Raw genomic sequence first — 7,220 nt, 5'->3', positions numbered from 1 at the left:
ACTTATCTGATAACCACGATGACTCGAAGAAAGATGTATCAATCATCTATATAACTGATGACGATGATGACCTATAGTGGGATGCATTTTGGGAAGATTCACAAATTCCAGAAGAACCAGAAGTGAAAGAACCTGAAAACGATCCGAAGACGGAGGAGGAAGTCAAAGAAATTTCTAAACAAGATTGGAATAACGCAACAAGGGATGTTAAACTTCCTATTGTAGTAGGGCTTGAGAACCGACACATTTTACCACCAAACCACCCTTACCATATAAATCTCCCCGATAATCCCACCAAGATACCAAGTACCTCCAACCCACGACCAACAACAAAATACACTGTGCGTCTATCCCTCATTTCACCTAAACAAATTGATTCACCAACAACTAAAAGGCCCCATCGTTTTTGAATCACCTCCCGCTATGATAACATTTCACGCCATGTATAATATTATGTAGTGTGCTTTATTTTATCCTACATATGTATTATGTAAAATATACCTATGTGAAATACTGGTATTGTATTGCTATATCATGAATAAGCGTGAAATAATTATGTGATTTTACTTTAAATTTTTCATAATAGAATATTATCTAGATTGTAGTAGTTAATTTTTGTACTAAGCTATTAAGTATGAACTTTAACGGGTAGGTAATACCCTAGAAATAATTATAAAATGCTAATAAGAAGAAAATGCTTTTATAATAATTGGTTCATATTATTAATATGCCATGATGTACCATTAATTACTCACTACATCTATAATATTCTATGTGATTAATTATCTTATATATTTATTGAAGAAACATGGCTCGATTAAACCGAATGACGGAACAAGAAATTGAGGAGCTTATCAACCAACGCGTAAACGACCGTATGCTTTGGGTCGAAGCGGCAAGAGCATCAGCAAATAACACCAACCCTCGTGTTGGATGCACATATAAAGCATTTCAAGGTTGCAAACCTTCATCATTCAGCGGAACAGAAGGACCAGTCGGTTTAACCCGATGGTTCAAAAAGCTCGAGTCCGTATTTAAAATCAGTGGTTGTGCGGAAGGGGATAGGACAAAGTATGCTTCATGCACATTACAGGATGGTACACTTACATGGTGGAAAAACTATGTAAAAGCTGTAGGGGGCGATGAAGCATATGATACTCCTTGGGAGGAGTTGAAAAATATGCTAATCAATGAATACTGCCCAAGGAATGAGGTTAGAAAAATAGAAGCTGAGTTACGAAATCTGAAAGTTGTCGAAACCGAACTTACCAACTATAACAGGCAATTCATGGAATTAGCCTTGTTATGTCCTGAATTGGTACCAACGGAAGAGCGAAAGATTGAATTGTACAAAGATGGTCTGCCAAAGAACATCAAGGCCAATGTTACAGCATCCAAACCCAAGACAATTCATGAAGCTATAACCATGGAAAATGAGCTAATGGATCAGATCATCCTAGATAAGAACGCATCAAATACCGTTGCCAAGGTATCGGATAACAAAAGAAAGTGGGATGGAAACCGTGATCGAGGTCACCAACAACAATCTCTCAAGAAACAGGAAACCACGCAAGGTACGGGTAGTGGTTCAAGTTCAGGTTACAAAGGATGAAATCCCTTATGTAACAGATACCACAAACATCACACTGGTTTTTGTAATGTGGTGTGCAACAAATATAATCGAAGGGGTCATCTTGCTGAAGATTGTTGGGTTCCCGCTACAAATAAAAATGGCACCAAGACTCCTGCCACCAATGCAAATAGAACTGCCTTGGCTACTGTTACTTATTACTGGTGTGGGAAATAGGGTCATATTAAGAGCCAGTGCCCGAATCCAGAGAAGAATAACGGACCTGCACGGGGAAGAGCATTTGTTATTAATGCTAGAGAGGCGTGTGAAGACCCGGAGCTTGTTACGGGTATGTTTACCATTAATGACTTATCTGCATCTATTATATTTGATACTGGTGCCGATAGAAGTTACATGTGTAGATACTTTTACGCTAAATTGAATTGTTCATCATTACCTCTAGATGCTAAGTACATGATTGAGTTAGCTAATGGTAAACTAATTAAAGTCGATAAAATCTGCCGTGATTGTAAAATAAATTTAGCCGAAGAAACGTTTAAAATTGATTTGATACCCATAGAATTAGGAAGTTTTGATGTAATAATCAGCATGGACTGGATGTCCAAAATAGGAGCTGAAGTTGTGTGTGCCAAGAAGGCAATTCACATTCCCCGTAAGGATAAAACGGAAGTAATGATTTATGGAGAGAAGGGTAACTCAAAGCTAAAACTCATTAGCTGCTTGAAAGTCTAAAAGTGCTTGAAGAAAGGGTGCTATGCTATCCTAGCACATGTTAATAAATTTGAAACGAAAGAAAAAGAGAAGAGCATCAATGACGTACCTGTGGCAAGAGATTTTCCTGAAGTCTTTCCGAAAGAGTTGTCAGGATTACCTCCATTTAGATCTGTAGAATTTCAAATAGATCTAGTACCAGGAGCTTCACCAGTGGCTCGTGCTCCATACAGACTTGCACCGTCTGAGATGAAAGAGTTAGAAAGCCAGTTACAAGAATTACTGGACCATGGATTCATTCGACCGAGCACTTCACCGTGGGGAGCTCCGATTTTATTCGTCAAGAATAAAGATGGATCCTTTCGAATGTGTATAGATTATCACGAATTAAACAAGTTAACTATCAAGAATTGGTACCCATTACCGAGAATTGATGACTTGTTTGATCAGCTGCAAGGATCACGTGTTTACTCCAAAATTGATCTAAGATTGGGTTATCATCAGTTGCGTGTCAAAGAAGAAGATATTCCGAAAACCGCATTTCGGACACGCTACGGTCATTATGAATTTTTAGTCATGCCGTTCGGGCTGACAAATGCACCAGCTGTATTCATGGACCTCATGAATCGGGTATGCAGTCCGTATTTGGATAAGTTTGTTATTGTCTTTATTGATGACATTCTTATTTATTCTAAGAAAGAAGCAGAACATGAACAACATTTAAGGTTGGTGCTGGAACTGTTAAAGAAAGAACAGTTATATGCAAAGTTTTCCAAGTGCGCCTTTTGGCTGAAGGAAGTACAGTTCCTTGGTCACATTGTCAGCAGTGAAGGAATTTAGGTTGATCCAGCCAAGATTGAAGCCACTGAAAAGTGGGAGACCCCAAAGACTCCAACGCAAATACACCAATTTTTGGGTCTTGCTGGCTATTACAGAAGGTTTATTCAAGATTTTTTCCGGATAGCCAAACCATTAACAGCATTAACACACAAAGGGAAGAAGTATGAATGGATTTCTGAGCAGGAAGCCACATTTCAATTATTGAAGAAGAAGTTGACTACATCGCCTATTCTATCGTTACCTGAAGGGAACGATAATTTTGTAATTTATTGTAACGCTTCGCGACAAGGTTTTGGTTGTGTCCTCATGCAACGAAAGAAGGTTATTGTATATGCATCCCGACAACTGAAGATTCATGAACAAAATTATACGACTCATGATCTAAAATTGGGAGCAGTGGTGTTTGCATTAAAGATTTGGAGACACTACTTGTACGGGATTAAATGTACTGTGTATACCGATCATAAAAGCCTTCAACATATCTTCAACCAAAAATAACTGAACATGAGGCAACGTAGGTGGGTCGAACTGATAAATGACTATGATTGTGAAATTCGATATCATTCTGGAAAAGCAAATGTAGTAGCAGATGCTTTAAGCAGGAAGGAAAGAGAGCCGATTCGAGTACGAGCAATGAATATGAAGATTCGTACGAACCTCACTACCCAAATTAAGGAGGCTCAACAAGGAGCTCTTTCTGAAGAAAACTTTGGAAATGAGATGCTTAAAGGGTTAGATAAACAGCTTGTTACACGGGAGGACAGAACCCGATACTTCGCTGGACACATTTGGGTACCGAAGTTTAAAGGGTTAAGAAAATTGGTTTTGAATGAGGCACATATGACGAGATACTCGATACATCCCGGAGCTGGAAAGATGTATCAAGATCTTAAAGCACACTTTTGGTGGCCACATTTGAAAGCTAATATTGTAACGTACATCGGAGAATGTTTGACTTGCTCTAAAGTCAAGGCGGAACATCAGAAACCGTCAGGTCTGCTTCAACAACCAGAAATCCTAGAATGGAAATGAGAATGTATTACTATGGATTTCATCATGAAGCTACCAAAGATTGCATGGGGTTACGACACCATTTGGGTAATTGTCGATCATCTCACCAAATCTGCACATTTTCTACCTATGAAGGAAATGGATAAGATGGAGAAATTGGTACGATTATACATGAAGGAAGTTGTTTCAAGACATGGAGTACCTATCTCCATTATATCCGATCGCGACAGTCGGTTTACGTCAAGGTTTTGGCAATCACTACATGAAGCTCTAGGGACTCGTTTGGATATGAGCACTGCATATCATCCTCAGACCGATGGGCAAAGTGAAAGGACCATTCAGACTCTTGAAGACATGCTTAGAGCATGTGTGATCGATTTCGGAAATGGATGGGATAAATGTTTACCATTGGCAGAATTCTCGTATAACAACAGTTATCATACGAGTATTAATGCTGCACCATTCGAAGCACTTTATGGAAGAAAGTGTAGATCCCCTATCTGTTGGAACGAAGTAGGTGACAGACAACTGACTGGTCCCGAGATCATATAGGAGATTACTGATAAGATTGTGCAAATCAAGGAGAGATTGAAGACCGCCCAAAGTTGTCAAAAGAGCTATGCTAATGTTCGAAGGAAGCCGTTAGAATTTCAGGTTGATGACATGGTTATGTTAAAGGTGTCACCTTGGAAAGGTATGATACGCTTTGGTAAGAGGGGTAAATTGAACCCAAGATACGTAGGACCATTCAAGATCATCGAACGTATTTGACCGGTGGTTTTTCGACTTAAGCTACCACAACAACTTGCTGGAGTACACAATACCTTTCACGTCTCGAACCTAAGGAAATGCCTTGTAAAAGAAGACCTCACTGTTCCTCTTGAAGAAATCCAAATCGACGAGAAACTGCATTTTATAGAAGAGCCTGTCGAAATCATGGACCGTGAAGTCAAACAGCTAAAGCAAAGCAACATACCTATAGATAGGGTTCATTGAAATGCTCGAAGAGGTCCCGATTTCACTTGGGAAAGAGAGGACCAGATAAAACAGAAGTATCCACATCTGTTTACAAACACCGCCCGTTAAATAGGTACTACTTCAAATTTCGGGACGAAATTTCTTTAACGGGTAGGTACTGTGATGACCCGGATTTTTCCGACTACTTGATTATAATATTTATATGATTTAATAATTTCAACATGATAAGCAATGAATTTTAATAAGTCTGGAACCTCCGGAAAGAATTTTATATAAGCAGTTGACCACCCTTTTATTCCTACGATTCACGAACGTCATAACTTGTATTAATTATATATATGTGTATATATACATATATTTAACTTGAAAATATGATAATTAAATATCTCATTAAGTATATTAACAAAGTATTATATATATATTTTCATACTACTAATTTAAAGAGTTTTTGAACAATATATATGTTACTATTTAAACGATGTAATTAACTTAAATTAAAATGTATTTACATACAATGTATTACGAGTGTAAATACATCCTTACAAGTATTGAATACACTTTATAATATACCAATACATATAAAGGATAGCTATACTCGTATTTCCGTTCAATTTCCTCAAGAATTCTACTCGCATTCATACGGTATTTTTACCCGTATTATACACAGCTTTTAGAAGTATTTACTATTGGTATATACCAATAGAAATCTGCAATTATTTATGTAATATGTCATCCATGACCTAATCAATTTAATATATCATCCATGACTTAATACATTTTAACTTATCTTAGATAGTTTCACTAAAAACCAAATTTTCAAGCCTATAAATAAGCACCATTTCTAACTCATTTTTACACACACTTGCAAGAACTCTCTCAAGTTTTGTTCTACTACTTCTTTTCAGCAACTTTACATTATAAACTTGAGGTAAAAACTCTACTTCAACTCTTGTTCAATTCATATGTTTATAGCTATCTATATAAGAGTTTATAAACTAGAACATAGTTTAGTTGATTCTAAACTTGTTTGAAAAACTAATTTAATATTTCTAACTTAACTCTAATAACACTTATTTATATGTATTATGATGTTATATTAAGTTAATATAAGAACTTTTAACTTGTACATATGAAGAACACCTTGAAACTTAACATATATCCTTTAATCTCCATTCGGTAAAAAGCGGGCTGTTTTGGGTTGGGAATTAAAAACCTATCTTAGACTTTGAGTTCGAGGCTAAGACTTTGGAAATATGTTGATATATGTAAATAAGACTTCCAGTATTTTTTTTTCATGATTTTAGACAAAGTGGAAGTATTTTATCAAAAATCATATATTGGGTGGATGCCGGAATTTTTCCAAATCTGTCCACCAACACAAAAAGAGGGTAAAGCTCTAAAAATTACTACTTGGGATGAACTTTTCGAATTGGTTTTGTAAGATTTACTTCTTAAGGAATCCATAGCAATTTGATTCACTTTAAACGGAGTTGTAATGAATATTTGGCGAGCAAAACAAAATCTGCTAAAATTAACGTTGTATGGACGAAATTTATATTATAAAAACTATATTAACCATATCCTTGTTAACTTTTCCTATATACTATATATATTTGTACATGCTATCATTAGTATAACAAAATATTATAATCTTGGTTAATTCCGAGATTGTATATATATAATAATCTTGGTACGTTCCATGACAATACGTGCACAATACGTTTTGATAAATCCTAAGACAATACGTACACAATACATCTTAGTTAATTCTAAGACAATAAGTATACAATACGTCTCTGGATTGATGCAAGACAATACATACACAATACGCCGTGGGGTAATTCTAAGATTATATATATATACCGATTAATGGACTTTTCGAACTATTTTGGACTACCAACATAAAATGTTAAAAATTATTATATAAGTATTCTATGATTTTTTTTTTCATATGTCGTATTATTATCTGAATCATTATTATTATTATAGGTTCGTGAATCCAAGGACGACGACCATATTTTTAATAAGTTGAAAACTTATTATTAATATACTTTTACTACCGTGAGTATATAGTCCCATTTTTAAACTC

The sequence above is a fragment of the Rutidosis leptorrhynchoides genome, chromosome 9, assembly GCF_046630445.1.
Source record: "Rutidosis leptorrhynchoides isolate AG116_Rl617_1_P2 chromosome 9, CSIRO_AGI_Rlap_v1, whole genome shotgun sequence".
NCBI classification, from domain to species: domain Eukaryota; kingdom Viridiplantae; phylum Streptophyta; class Magnoliopsida; order Asterales; family Asteraceae; genus Rutidosis; species Rutidosis leptorrhynchoides.
Note: the sequence above shows the minus strand (reverse complement) of the source record.